The following is a 15,780-nucleotide window of genomic DNA, read 5'->3' as shown; positions in this document are numbered from 1 at the left end:
ACAAGAAACTGCAGACACAGAGGAGCTCTGAAAACATGGTAGAGTTACCCTTTTCATGGGAAATTTACATGTATAAAGGAAATCTCCATGTGTAAGAGACCCCCTAACTGGAAGAAAAGGATGACTCCAGATCACAAGAAACTATTATCAGTGGAGAAGTCAGGGACTGAAATCTGCATAACAAACCTTACCTTTGTGGACTGTGTTACTGGCAACCTTCCATAAGGGGCCCTCCTCCCCACAAACAGGTGTGTCTTTCATCTTTAGCTTCTTAAAAAACAAAATTCAAATAATTTAAAGATCTACTTGGCTTTTCTCAATGATTCATACATGGAGCAGCATCCCATCTGACAAGTAAAAAAGGAGCTAGCTCCAAGGAGTTTTATAAAATGGAAGACTCTTACAGGTAGAAGGGGCAGGACGAGGAAGTCACTAGTAAAGAGTGGATTATTTCAGGCAAGATCACCTTTTAGGGGCTAGTGGGGGGTCTATCAAGCAGATTACTTCACTAGTGCTGACCAGGTAATTCCAGACTGACAGGTTAAGATGCACAAACCTCAGAAAAGCTGAAAATGAAATTAGATTAGTTATTAAGTTTCAGTTTGGTGAGGAGAGCTTAGTGCAATTGACTCCATTTTGGGCCTTTCTCTCTCTCTCTTTCACAACTTCCCCCTTTTAATCAGACTCTAAGCTCAGCTAAGAGATGGGATCAAACTGTAAAGCATTATTGCCACTTTCAGCCACCACGCTGTAGTTCTCAAATTTTTTTCTGGTTCTAATTGGTATTCACAGGTCATGATGTTTTTTGTTGACTCTCTGTGGTGTTTACAGATCATGACATCAGGTTCCCATTTTATTATTTTATTTTATTTTTTTAATTTATTTTATTTTTAATGTTTATCTATTTTTGAGAGAGAGAGAGAGAGAGAGAGAGGCAGAGCACAATTGAGGGAGGGGCAGAGAAAGAAGGAGACAAAATTTGAAGCAGGCTCTAGGCTCTGAGCTGTCAGCACAGAGCCCAATGCCCAGGAGGTGCCTCTAGGTTCCCATTTTAAGTTGGTCTTTCTCTTTGTTCCTTTTTTGACAATCCAGTCTTGGGGAGATCACTTGCTTTGGTCAGTGGCTGCAAACATGTATTTAAAGCATTTGAGAGAGCAGTTTTCCAAGGAGACTCCTATGATTACTATAAGCAGGATAATCCCCAATGTCTGGAGTGCACTTCAGAGCTGTGGTCCCCACGACCCATCCAATCAAAAGCAAATAAGTCAAAGAAAGACCCTGTTGAAAGCGTAACTTTCTTAAGCCAAGCGGCTTGTTCAGTGATCTTATTTAGCTGAGTTTCAACTTTCCCAGAAATGCTAACCCAGGTACAGCTGTGGTGTTGGTCACAGCATAGACACCTCATTGCTCAGCTAAAAGTTAATCAAAGGCTATCCTATTAGCAAAAACAACTTTGGCCAGTGAGTCTAAGGATCTTTGTTGGTAACTATTGCTATGGCAGCAGATTCTGAAGTACTTTCCAGAGGTAAGGAGAATTTCCTGATCATAGCCTCATTTGTATTCACTCGTAACTAGGGATACAAGGACCTCCAAAGGAAGCAAACCTGAATGATGAAACTTCCTGGTAGGTCCTTTCTAACTTAACAATGTAAATTCAAGGGCGTCAACCAATGAGGTGTCTGTGAAGAGCTACTGGCACTGCCCAGCTGTGTGCCAGCTATCTGAACATCCAAAAGCCTAAGGAGGTGATAACCACCACAGACCAAGATAAATCCTGTCTGAGCACAAACTACTCCTGCTAAGATTACACTATTTCTAGCACCATGGACAGGTCAGAGCTTTTGATGACAAATCCAGCAGTCTGAAAGATTTACCTTCTTTCCCTTAGCAATGTCCTGGGAGATACAGATGATGGTGGTATCTTTCCAGGCCCATGCCAGAGTGAAAGAAACATAGAAAAGAACAATGAGTTTCCTGTTTGGCTAAACTAGAAGTCTTGATCCAGTGTCTTGAGTAGAAGCAGTCTACCTTGATGTCAGCTACTTGTCTTTCTCATCAGTTTGGTTTTGAGCACTGTAGCTGGTATTTTGGTTCCTGGACTCTGAAGGTGCCCTTCTTAATTGGGAAATGTGGGTCCAAGGTTCAAGTCTCTGAATTTTGGCTGCCATCTAGGTAGTGAGGAAGAAGTGTATAGTCTCTTCCAAGGAGATTCAAAGGCAGGCTTTGTTCTTAGTGATTCCAAATCTGAAGGGTGGGAGAAAATTAGAAATGTTTGGAGAATTATAGCAAGATAGTTGAGGAAACTAGAAGAATTCAGAATCTAGTCCAGTTTACAGGTGTATAACAGCCCCTCAAAGGCAATTAACAGGATAGAGTCTAGTATCTATATGGTGCACACATAGTTTTCCTCACTTACATCTCCCCACCTTTTTAACCATGATAATCACAGCAGAACTAATTTATTTGTACTAAACTTGGCCAGGTTACTTACATAAGTACAACAAGAATAATGATATAAGCTCTTTTCAAGACTGCTTTGCTGCAACTTTTCATAAGGAATCTCATATTGAACTCTTAAAAGCCCCTGAGGCCAGGAAGCCAAACCAAGGACTCACCAGTAGATTTAACTTACAATACCTAAATTTTGGATAAATTCTTCACTTCTTGAGGTCCCCCAAAATATTCTGACGTTCTTGGGCTCACCAAGAAGTGATCTACCTTGCTTACCTAGTAAGGCTGCTGGGAACTCTGTAAGTACAATAGTAGGCCAAATTTTTTTGTGTTACTTTTTTAGCGGTTTTAGCTGCCTGGTCATAGCTGAGTTTATACACATCTCTCTCAAATATAACATTCCAGTCAGAGCCTTGGCAATATAGCCAATGTGTCCTATTACAAGGAGAATAGATTCTTATTGAACTTATGCAAATAACTAACTATATCATCATGAAAAGAATACTTAAGAGTTTCTGAATTCTGAAGGGATCAGGTAGGGAGCAAAAGGAAATGTTTCATCTTTGTTTACAAAGGTGTACTTTCTCAAGTTGCTGGAAGTCATAGATAGATTAGGAGAAAAGGTTTCCTTAAATCTGAGGGGGGGGGGAACCATTAAGGAACTAGCAATATTTCAAACAAAAAGTCATAAAAAGTTATAATCATCCTCCTCAATTCATTCAGGCCCATATAATGGACCCTCACTCTGCTTGAATCCAGTTTTACCCTTAGTTCTGGAAATTTTTATCCAGTTATTCTTAAAATCTTAAAGTTAGCAGAGACTTGTACTTGTCAAAGTCCTTTCCATGAATTTCCTTGGAGATGAAACACTTTTACAGGAACATTTTTGCGAAAGTATCAGAGTGAACTGATAACACTCTTAAAATGACAAAGACTGAAAAATGTCTATTGTTAAAGATCTGATGACAGTTCATTTGATAGGGAATTGTAGATATTTTTGTGATCTCTAAGATTTTAAAATAATAACTGGAATTCTGATGGATAACATTCATATCAGACTTCCAGGAATTTCATATAATTTCTGCAACATCCATTATGTATATCTCTACAAATACAGCATAAAGAAGGTATAGTGTTACTTCTTATTTGACAATGTTTCCCATGGAGCTTAACACATCAAATACATATATTTAGTTTAACATTTCTCTTTTTTGTTGTTGTTGTTTGCTTATTTATTTTTTATTTATTTATTTTTGAGAGAGAAAGAGAGGGACAGAGGCAGAGACAGAGTGCGAGTGAGAGAGGGGCAGAGAAAGGGAGACACAGAATCTGAAGCAGGCTCCAGGCTCCTAGGTGTCAGTACAGAGCCCGACACCAGGCTTGAGCCCACAGAACCAGAGATCATGACCTAAGCCGAAGGTGGACGTTTAACCAACTGAGGCACCCAAGTGCCCCAACATTTCTCTTTTTATAGGGAGAAAATGATAAATCTTTTGTCATTTTCTAGGGCCCCTCTGGCAAAAATCCCAAAGTTACTTCCACACCAAAAGCACTTCATTTAGAATTGGGTATTTGGGAATTTTGTCAAAAATATCAAAAGGTTTTGGGGTGCCTAGGTGGCTCATTCAGTTGAACATCTGACTCTTAATTTTGGCTCAGGTCGTGATCCCAGGGTTATGGGTTCTAGCCTTCAGTGGGTCTCTGCACTGAGCATGGAGCCTGCTTAAGATTCTCTCTCTCTCCCTCTCTCTGGCTCTCTCCCTTGCTCGCTCTCTTGCTTTCCCTCTAAAATTAATATATATAATATAGAATTATATATATATAAATTAATTATATTAATTAACTACTAAGATTTATATATAATATATAATTATATATTATATCTAGATATCTTGAAAGGTTTTTCAATGCTTGGTCAAATAAGATCTTGAGGCACTGGGAAACAATACTTAGTTATCCATTTAACCAAAGTGACAATTAAAGACTTTACAGGCAAATATAGAAAGTTAACATAGTTGTAAAGAATGAAACAAAACAAAACCTAGTTGTTTTAACAGGTAAGTCTTAGTTTTCTTAAGTAACCAAAATTAATAAAGACAACATGGAATAGAGGAAACTATTTTGATAAGACATAAAATCTTTGTTTTCTAGGCAGATTACATAAAAGGAAAAAGAGGAAAAATAAGGTAAAAACAGAGAAGAAGGTAAACCATAAGAGACTCTTCAATACAGAGAACAAACTGAGGGTTGCTGGAGGGGAGGTGGAGGGATGGGCTAAATGGGTGATGGGCATTAAGGAGGGCACTTGTTGGGATGAGCACAGGGTATTATATATAAGTGATGAACCACCAAATATTACTCCTGAAACCATTATTACACAATATGTTAACTCACTTTGGTTTAAATAAAATTAAGAAAACAAAAACAAATCAGAAGGTCAAGCTTTTTACAATTGTTTATCGAGAGCAGACCAATAGTCAAAAAATGTTTCTCCTTCAAACAGACAGAAAACCAAATTCTAATACTGCACCAGTTTAGGTTTGATATAAAAACTCATTTTTGTTACTCAAATAAATTTATTTTAATCTCAGCCAGCTTGACCATGCATAAAATTCTTTCCTCAAGATTCCTTTTGCAACTTTCTTTTTCACATTTAGATTTTGTCCTATGTTTTTCCTCTTTCCTATTTTGAAATAACCAGCCTCACTTGTATGACAAAATTACTTTCTTTTCCCTGAACAAAAATGGATTTCCATTCTTCATATTTTCTTTTATCAAAAACACACATCCCACTTTCCTTGCATATCAAGATGTTTTCCTCATTATTTCTAGTAGCTCCCATATTTTAAATTTCTTAACTCTTAAAAACCTTAATTTTCAGTGAAAATAAAGAAGTGAACAATTGCAAACTGTTACACCAGTATTCTTTACATAGGCAAATTTAGGAATACATTTCCTAATTTCTCAAAGCCTATGGTTCCTTACAGTATGATTTTTTTAGTACAGCACAAAACACCTTTACTAATAGACCCAAATATCTTTAGTTCCTTTGTAATGTGAAACCAAAAGTTGGTAAACATATGTTCAGTTGTTAATATGCCATTATTTTATTTTACTTGGAAATGATCTTGATAGTCAAAGCGCTTAACTCATTATGTAATTTAACTTAGCAACATTTTAAGCTTCAAGTACCCAAAAATATTTCGGAATCTATTTCTTAAGTAGGCATACCATAAAACATAATTGTTGATGTAAAGGTCACCTAGAAAAGTCTCATCCTTCAACTCTTTACCTCTTAAGGGGCGCCTGGGTGGCTTAGTCGGTTAAGCGTCCGACTTTCGCTTAGGTCATGATCTCGCGGTTCGTGGGTTCGAGCCCCGCGTCGGGCTCTGTGCTGACTGCCAGCTCAGAGCCTGGAGCCTGTTTCAGTCTGTGACTCCCTCTCTCTCTGACCCTCCCCTGCTCACGCTGTCTCTCTCTCTCTCTCTCTCCTAGAAATAAATAAAACATTAAAAAAAAAATATTTGTGGAGAAGACACTTAAGGTTTGCCTTTGTCCAACATGGATATAGGGTTCTGTTCATGATGACAGTCCTCTTCCACAAGGTCAGGGAGAGAGCCAGCCTGCACGTTCCTACAGCTGCTTAGAGTCCTATGGACAATGACTGAGGAGACAGACCATGAGGAAACATCTAGAATACTAAAATGTAAACTCTTAGTAAGACCACAAAGTCTGAGCCTTAAAAAATATTGCATTTGACCTTGACAAGTAACCTTATAGAAGCTGTGGACCAGAATTTGGGCGAGGGAGCTTACAAGAGGTCTCTATTTTTCAAAAGCTCCCCGCATCCAACCTTTTCTCCTTCTGTCTTAGGAACTGGAATTGGTCTAGACAAGAGTTCCTGGAGAAGACCAAATAAAACAGCTACCTCTCAAGGACACAGGAGAGAACTTCAAGTTCCTCCAAGAAAGGCTTTTGTTCCCTACGGCCAGAATTTTTATGATACTTACAAGCCATTTTAGATAAATGGGGAAGGTTTAGGGACTGGTTAAAAGGAGGAATGGACTTTGGGTTATTTCTGAAGCCACATTTCTGGTTTTGCAAAGATATGTATAATAAGGAGGGTTGACTTTAATTTCTCAAAGAATTCCAACTTAAATGACATCACAGGTGAATCCTTCCATCCAACCACCTCACCTTCAATTTGCTTTTTTATATCAGGGAGACAGTTTCCAACTAAAATGGAAATCAGAAAATGTCTGTGCTGTGGATTTAGAGCTGCTTGTCTTTGGAATGTTTTAGTAGACCTTTTCAAGAAAGCTTCAAAATGTTTTTCTTTTCCTCTGACATAGTTTTTTTAAAAATATAATTTATTGTCAAACTGGTTTCCATACAACACCCAATGCTCTTCCCAACAAGTGCTCTTCTCCATGCCCATCACCCACTGTCCCCTCTTCCCCGCCCCCATCCACCCTCAGTTTGTTCTCAGTATTTAAGAGTCTTTTTATGGTTTGCCTCCCTCCCTCTCTGTTTGTTACATTTTTCCCCCTTCCCTTTCCCCATGGACTTCTGTGAAGTTTCTCAAGATCTACATGTGGGTGAAAACATATGGTATTTGTCTTTCTCTGACTGACTTATTTCACTTAGCATAATGCCCTCCAGTTTCATCCACATTGCTGATACAGTTTCAGTTTAGCTTAGTAAAGAAGGCCTTAGAAAACATTCCCATCAGGCTCTACATAGTATCTTCCAATTTGGCCAACCTCTGACCATAGAGCTACTTAAAAAATGTTTCCAAATATCCTGTCAGGTTTCAGCCAGGACAAACAGCAAGTATCACTGTCAAGATTGAACACCCCTTTAGCCTCAAGGGGTATCTCCAAAGAAAGTGCTAAAATGTTCTTCTCTCTTTCCATTGGGTACTACAGACATGTGGGAGGGAGACTTTGGTAAGAATTCTCACCCTTAGCTGGCTTCTGCTAGTTTTCCCAGGATCCCATCTGGGAGCTCCAACCAGGGTTTAAAATAGAGACTGTAGAGGCCCCAGGTCGCTCAGTCAGTTAAATGTCCAACTCTTGATTTCGGCTCAGGTCCCAAACTTGCAGTTCATGAGATGAAGGCCCACATCAGACTAGACTCTGCACTGACAGCATGGAGCCTGCTTGGGATTCTCTCTCTCTCTCTCTCTGCCCCTCCCCTCCCTCAAAATAAATTTAAAAGAGAGAGACACAGAGACAGAGACAAAGAGGTGTGCCTGGGTGTCTCATTCAGTTAAGTGTCCGACTTCGGCTCAGGTCATGATCTCATGGTTCCTGGGTTCAAGCCCTGAATTGGGCTCTGTGCTGACAGCTCAGAGCCTGGAGCCTGCTTCGGATTCTGTGTCTCTATCTCTCTCTGCCCCTCCACCGCTCACACTCTGTCTCTCTGTCTCTCAAAAATAAATAAACATTAAAAAAATTTTTTTTTTAAAAACAAAGAGAGTGTAGCTCCACTATTGACCAAAATTTGGCAAGGTTTACCATTAAGTTTAATTTTATTTTCCCTTGGCTGTTTAAGGGAATAATGTAGCAGCTTAGCAGAAAATTTCTCAGAGTTTCATTATCCCTGGGAGGGGCCCATACAAAGGCCCTCTCTTGAGGGTAGATATGGGGCCATCTGTAAGGCCAATAACATGGCAGGCTTTGTTTATGGTCTTGTTCCAAAGTCCTTTTGAACTGCTCTGCCATGATCACGTGTTCTGTCAGACCACTGGCCTCCCATTCCATTTTCTGCCTTTTCTATCAAACCACTCATCTCAGGGGGTAATTCACTTACAAAAACTTTGAGGATCTTCTCTGGGTTTAGGAAATGTTTTAATTATGGTCCTTGGGTCAGCCTTTATCCCAAGAGTGAAAGATAGTTGAAGAGGTTCACCTGAAGCTTTGGGTGGTCCTATTTTAAAAGGTAACTATTTAATGGTTTCTTCTGGAGCACCTGGGTGGCTCAGTCCGTTAAGCATCTGACTCTTGGTTTCAGCTCAGATCATGATCTTTTGGTTCTTGTGATGGAGCCCCAAGTCACTGACAATGCAGAGCCTGCTTGGGATTCTCTCTCTACCCCTCCTCTCCTCTCTTTCTCTCAAAATAAATAAATAAACATTAAAAAAAATAGTCTCTTCAGAGTGCAAAGGCACTATGAACTCTCTGAAATCAGAGAATTACTGGAATGATTACTCAAATACAGGTGAGAAGGGAACAGAAGGAGTTACTTTAGTCTTATGCCTCAGTCTTATAGTCTTTTTGTTTTAAGCACCTTTTTTTAGGTCTTTAATGTTTAGTTCTTTAGTGTTTTTAGTTTTTGCAATGAATCTTTCAGTGAAATTATTATAGAATTCTGAAATCTTTTGGAGGCCTCTACATGCCAACTAAAATAGGTATCCCTGGGGCACTTAGGTGGTTCAGTTGGTTAAACATCCAACTTTGGCTTAGGTCATGTTCTCACTGCTCATGGATTTGAGCCCTGCATCGGGCTCTGTGCTTAAAGCCCGGAGCCTGCTTCAGATTCTGTCTCTGTCTCTCTGCCCCTCCCCCACTCATGCTCTGTCTCTCTCCCTCTCAAATACAAATAAATATTTTTAAAACAGAAAAGAAAGTAGGTATCCCATTCTGTTTAATTTGGTAAACCTTGCTTTCAGGTCTACTTCTAAAATGTTCTTAATCTTATCGGAGTAGTGCCCGTAATGGCCACCATAATTATAGGTTGTTTTCAGTAAGATTTTGCCACTGTTGTAAATATTCATAGCTTCTGGGATTCTAGTTTTTAGACGTAAGATAAATAGGTGTGCCAGAAGGTGGCACACTTAACACTTTAACTTAAGAATCCTGTCTCTTCCAGCTAAGCCCTTGGGTCTCTTGGAGGCAAAGGAATACCTAGAAGGGACATGCCGCTGGGTTGGGGATTGTGCGATGTCCTACAGCATACCTTGGGCTGCATGGACATTATCTTGAGGTTAGCAGGTGATGTAGTGTCAACCTAACCCATTCTAAGACCAATTTACCTTAATACAAGATTTTCAGAATTGGTTGGTGAGCACTCTAACAGCTTTTAAGTGCTTGGCCTGTGCCCCCCAGTTTTGTAGCTCTGGCTTCTGAGATTTCCATTAGCAATGACAAAACAAGACCAACAAACATGTGCACCTTAACACATCAGCAATCACCAAGAGATGGTTCTGTGGCCTGGCCTAGAGAAGTCCCTGTGCACACCACCACCAATTCCCAACATGGAAATGGGGCCTGGGGAAAGGACTGGAGACAGGGAAACTAAAGGGACCCCATGAAATACTGCTTCTTTTCCTGCTTCTCTTTTTACCAGGATCCACACGCTTGCCTTACACGCGCCTCACAGAACAGATAATGTATGTCCTCCTTGTAAAGGTCAAAGAGTTAATGATTTCTTTGCAGCATTCCAGCACAATAGATAACATCTAAGGAGTGAGCAGGTGGGGCCATCATGAACATTTTCCAAGACCAGTGACTCATCAAGACCCCTGGCTCCAGGGCATAAGTGGATTATGGAAAACGCCTCAGCAGTTAGTTTCTGGATGGCTCGGGGGACTCATGTACTGGACCCCCACCCTCAATAAAAACCCCAAGTTCCAAGCAAAGACGAGATTCACTCTTCTTTCCTTTCTGAGTCTCCCAGACATTGTGTCTGTATCTATACTCTCTATCAATCAAGCTGCTTCTACTATGTTTATGAGATAATGTATAGAATACAAAATATATTACAAGCATGGCAAGAAATAAACCACTATTCCAAATGTTGACAACACAGAAGCCAGGAAATCTTTTAAATATTCTTATTTTAGTGCTAATTCATGCAGATCCCATATATATGGCCAGCATCCTAAAACCATCAAGGAGTTAAAAATGTTACTGCTAAGGGGCGCCTGGGGCTCAGTCGACTTAGACTCAGGTCATGATCTCACAGCTCATGAGTTCAAGCCCCACGCTGGGCTCTGTGCCAATAGCTCAGAGCCTGGAGCCTGCTTCAGATTCTATTTCTCTCTCACTCATTCTTTGCTCATGCTCTGTCTCTCTCTTTCTCAAAAATAAATACACATTTAAAAAAACAAAGTTTTTTTTAAGACAAAGTTACTGCTAATACACGATTTAATACACTAATTTAAGACAAAGTTACTGCTAATACACGATTTAGAGGAGTAGAAATTATAATGGGGTCCCTAACTGCAGTTAAATGAAAATGAAAACTTGGGTTTTTGTTTTCTATTATAAAAAATCGAATAGAAAGCAGAAAGTATTTGGGGATTAGTGAAATTCTTGAATCTCACAAACATTTAAGAATTCTAAGTAATTGTTAAAGAACTCATGGTCTAGTCGTAGGAAAGAGTGGTTTCAGGGTGTGCAGTAAAGGAATCCCTAAAGTTCTTTCTAGTCTGTAGCCACTTCCAACCAATTATTTTTTTAATGTTTGTTTATTTTTGAGAGAGAGCGAGACAGAGCAAGAGTGGGAGAGGGAAGAGAGAGAGGGAGTGGGAGAAACAGAATCTGAAGCTGTCAGCACAGAGCCCGATGTGGGGCTCAAACTTGTGAACTGAGAGCTCATGAGCTGAACGAAAGTCGGAGGCTCAACTGACTGAGCCACCCAGGCGGTCACTTCTAAGCAATTATAATTTGCATTAGATCATGACCCAACTGATCTTTTAAAATTATATTTGTAAATATTTACTTTCTATTTTCCTGGTGGTTAGAATTTAGGGCTCTGTAGATAGCTGGATTTGGGTTTCAATCCCAACTCCAAGACATATTAGTGATGTGATCTTGGGCAAGCGACTTCCAATTCTCTTAGCTCCAATCTCCTTGTGTGTAAAAGGAGCATAATCACATTAAATATTAAATAATATTTATTATTAATAAATTATACTGTATATAATTTATATACAATATAATTTATTTATGTATATAAATTATAATTAAATATTAAAGAATATAAAAACCTTCTCACAGGGTGGCTGTGGGGATGACATGAAGGGAAGTGGTGTTGGCATCAGCACCAACATCTTCATTGTCTTACTCACTGCTGCCACTGCTAACAAGCTGTTGGGAAAAAGAGGGAGAGAAAAATCTTCATAATCTTACAAGAAAAATATTCCAACACCAAGGAAACAGACAATGGCCATTCATATATGTAATTAGCAAAGTAAAGGCCAATATTTTGCTGGACCCAAACTTCTACAGATACACTGCGAGGCGGGTAGGGGTGTGCTGAAAGGGGACACAAACTAAATGCATCATCCAAGTCTAGAAATTTGTGACAAATTAACAAGAGGCTGGGAGACCAAAAAAAAAAAAAAAAAAAAATGCAAGCCCAGCAGAGCAGGCTCAAGATTCTCCAAGGAAGGTCAGCAGAACAGGGATAGGATGTGAGAAATGATGGGGTTCAGGCCATGATACCCCCAAGTACGGCACTTTGACATATTGCATATTTTAAGCTGAAGGAGTCTCTGCAATTGGCAGATGCAGGAAGATTTATCCTCTCTTCTCCTCCTTCTTCCCTGAAACAGGTCACAGAGCCCTCCTGTGAGAGGTGTCCTCTCTGTACCCAGAGGAAAGGGGCACCGTTATCTCTAAAGACAAAGGGACACCGAGAAGAATCCTACCTAACACAGGGCCTTGCTCACTTTTCCCCAGATTATTACACTCGCCTCCTACTCCCTGGCCTGTTACATTCGCCCACGCCCGCCACTCTTCAGAACGCCTGCTGAGAAATTCGCAGCTCTAACCAGTCTCGTGAGTCTTCATTTCCTTGTGAAGGCTCCGTGTCATAGAACACCATGTTAAACAAGTCTATGCGCTTTTCTCTTGTTAGTCTGTCCTATTTGCTTTCCGAACTCAACCATGGACCCTACGGGAACGCAGGAAAACTTTTTCACCCTGTATATGGGGCACCTGGGTAGCTCAGTCGATTAAGCTTCAGACTTCGGCTCAGGTCATGATCTCATGGTTTGTGGGTTCGAGCCCCGCATCGGGCTCTGTGCTGACAGCTAGCTCAGAGCCTGGAGCCTGTTTCAGATTCTGTGTCTCCCTCTCTCTCTGACCCTCCCCTGTTCATGCTGTCTCTCTCCCAGAAATAAATAAAAAACATAAAAAAAATTTTTTTAAAAGAAAACTTTTTCACCCCATATAGAAGAAACCAGACAAAACCAAAATGAAGGCCACTTGCTTGGGGCTCAGTGTCTTAATGTCCTTACCCTCTCCTTAGAAAGGAGAGGTTTCACATTTGCATCACCATTACAATTTATCTTTTGTAGTGTGTTGTTCTAGTACTTTAAAGCTCACATATAGTCAATGTAACATTGTTCTAATTTTGGTGTGGATTCGATCATTCTTAGCTAATCTTTTTATTGTCATGAGAATATCCCAAGGTATATATTTAGGGCTCTGTAGATAGCTGGATCTGGGTTTGGGTTATATATAAATACACACACACACACACACATACATATACACACAGTATATCTTTGGGTATTATTACAGACACATAGTCTGGAACTGATGAGCTGGAGGTCTTTCATCATCTCAGTATGGGCAAAACCACATACACTTGGTACTTTCAGACATCCCACGTTATAACAAGAATGGCTTTATCCAGCCCTGAAAGGTGACTCTTAGTTGCAACCGTCACAGTACAGTGATTCCTTATGACACATAATTTTTAAAGCAGCATTATGCATCACTTCCTGGAAGCGCCCCAAATGCACGGAAATCTCCTAGCAAGCAGCAGTCTTATCTATTTAACCAGCACTGAGGCGTACCGACCCGTTTTCCAAAAATAACAAAAACCAGAAACCACTTCTTCCTGGAGCAGAAGGGAAGCATCTTTGCCATCCTCACCAAACATTCGGCCATAGGTGGAATTCCCGAAGAAACACTGGCCCCAAACCACAGCGCTCAGACACCAACACCACGTGGAACTATTGTGGCTCCCAGAGCAGGCAAGCTTCACCCTGCAGAGATCAAGGGAAAGGAAACACTTCACGGCGAGGAGCCTGGGAGCCAAGCACATTCCTCTCATCCAGTGTCTTCTTTTCGGCTCTACTGCAGAGAGCACCGTGCATGCCCATCCTTAGCTAATTGTTCCCTGAACAGCAAAGACTGAGGGATGGAACGAGCAGCAAGAACACTAACTGGCACTCATGAAGGCTTCTCGGACACCAAGCATGAGTAGCAATCCTTTTTCTACACTGAAACGTTTCCTTTTCCCCTAAGCCTGTGAAGTAGGTCCTATTAGGATGTGGTCACTGAGGCATGAAGTTAACACATAGAAGTCCACACACAGCCTGTAAGGGACCAACAAAGATATTAAGCTGAGGTTTTTTTGACTCGAGAGTCTACATTCTCAACCACCACTGTGACTGCCTCTCAGAAAAAGTCAGGTGTCCTGGCTGATACCCATTTTCCCCAGTGCTCAGAACCTTCTCAGGGTTCTAAGTGAGCCCAGCATGAATAAAAGGGGAGGTGGGAGAAAAGGGGGACAGAAAAGCCCTGAGGAGAGAGAAATAGGATTGATTTGACAAGCAATCCTTTGGTTTAATTTCTATACCTGCTAAATATAGCCCTTCTTCCCTTAGAACTTTTTTTTTTTATAAGAGAACCCAACACATTTTAATGGCAGTTTGGTAGAGAAGGGACAGAAGATTAAGTAAATTATTATCTGTAGATCATTGCACAAATAAAAGGCTTTCTTGGCAGGACTTGAAGCTACGTGAAATTCAGTGAAGGCAAACCTGCAGAAAGACTAACCCACTGCCAGGCTGTTAACTCTTTACAGCTTCTGGTAGACTTTTCCTGCAAAGCTATTGACCCTTCACACACCCCTCTTCCCAAGGGCCTACTTGGGGAGTGATAGAAAGATCCAGATGTCAGAGGATGTGAGTGCCTTCCAGTGAAAAGAACAAGAGAATTAAGACCCTTGCGCATTGGGCAAATACGTACCAAGCACTTCCCATATGCAAAGAGAAGGTGCCAGGGATAAAGGAAGACACCTGCTTTCAAAGAGCTTACAGTCTAGTGCGGGGGCAGTGAAGCTTTCACTATTTTAGGCATAGCAGGCCCAACTACTTAGCCCTGCCATCTGGAGCACGAAAGTGGCCACAGTATGGAAATGAATGGGTACAGCTACATTACAATAAAACTTTATATATTTTTTAAGTGTGTTTATTCATTTTCAGAGACTGAGGGGTGGGGGCTGGGGCAGAGAGAGAGGGAGAGAGAGAATCCCCAGCAAGCTCTGAACTGTCAGCACAGAGCCCAGATTGGGGCTCCAACTCACTAACCGTGAGGTCATGACATGAACCAAAGTCGGACGCTTAACTGACTGAGCCACCCAGGTCCCCCTGCCCCCCAAGAAAATTTTATTTTAAAAATCAAGTGGCTCACTGGATTTGGCCCGGCCATAGTTTGCAAACCCTTGTAGTAAGCACCTCAAGAAAGGCAAGCAGGAAAAACAATTTCCATGTTGTTTTCTGTTTCCATTTGTTTGTGGTCTTTAATCCTGAGCGACTTGGGTCTGAGGATGAAATCTTTGGATCGCATTTCGTTCCTAGAGTATTTGCGAGGTGCTACTCCACAGCCTTGTAGCATTGATGGTTGTTGGGGAGAGTCTGTAGCCAGGTGATTTCTTTTCTCTTTTACGGGACTTCCCCTGAGGATTCATTTTTTACCCTTGAAGTCCAGGATATATCTTATTAGGGTATGTCTCCATGATCTAGACACGAGAGGCTTTTTTTCCCCACAGATTTTAGCTTATTTATAACAACTGATATGATAACTATGTTTGTCCTACTGTTTTATGTTAGGCTTTCTTTTCCTAGTTTCAAAACCTTCTTTACCATATCATCTTTTGCTTATAAAGACTGTAAGTCTGTGTTTCCTCTAACCTTTAGTAACATACATATTTTTGTTCTAGTGGTTATGTTTATGACTGTAACTTATACACTATCTGTTAATTCTGTGCTGTAAACAATGATAGAGTTAATATATTTGCCCTTTCCCCCTCCCCTCCTATACCTCCACCATCTGATTTAATCAACAGTTTGATTTTCTTTAATAGATACTTTAGTAATATTCATTTATGTGGCAGATTAATATTTACTGCGGTTTTTCATGTTTTTTACTGAAGTTCTTCTTGACAACATCCCATATTCTTAACTATCTTTTCTCTGAGATTGTACATTTTTTTTTACTTTTTTAAAAAATGTTTATTTCTGAGAGAGACAGTGACAGAGAGGGGGAAGAGCAGAAAGAAAGGGAGACACAGAATCTGAAGCAG

The sequence above is a fragment of the Hyaena hyaena genome, unplaced genomic scaffold (assembly GCF_003009895.1).
Source record: "Hyaena hyaena isolate Hyena2069 unplaced genomic scaffold, ASM300989v1 scaffold_2074, whole genome shotgun sequence".
NCBI lineage: Eukaryota > Metazoa > Chordata > Mammalia > Carnivora > Hyaenidae > Hyaena > Hyaena hyaena.
The sequence above is the reverse complement of the archived record's forward strand: the minus strand, read 5'-3'. Positions refer to the sequence as shown.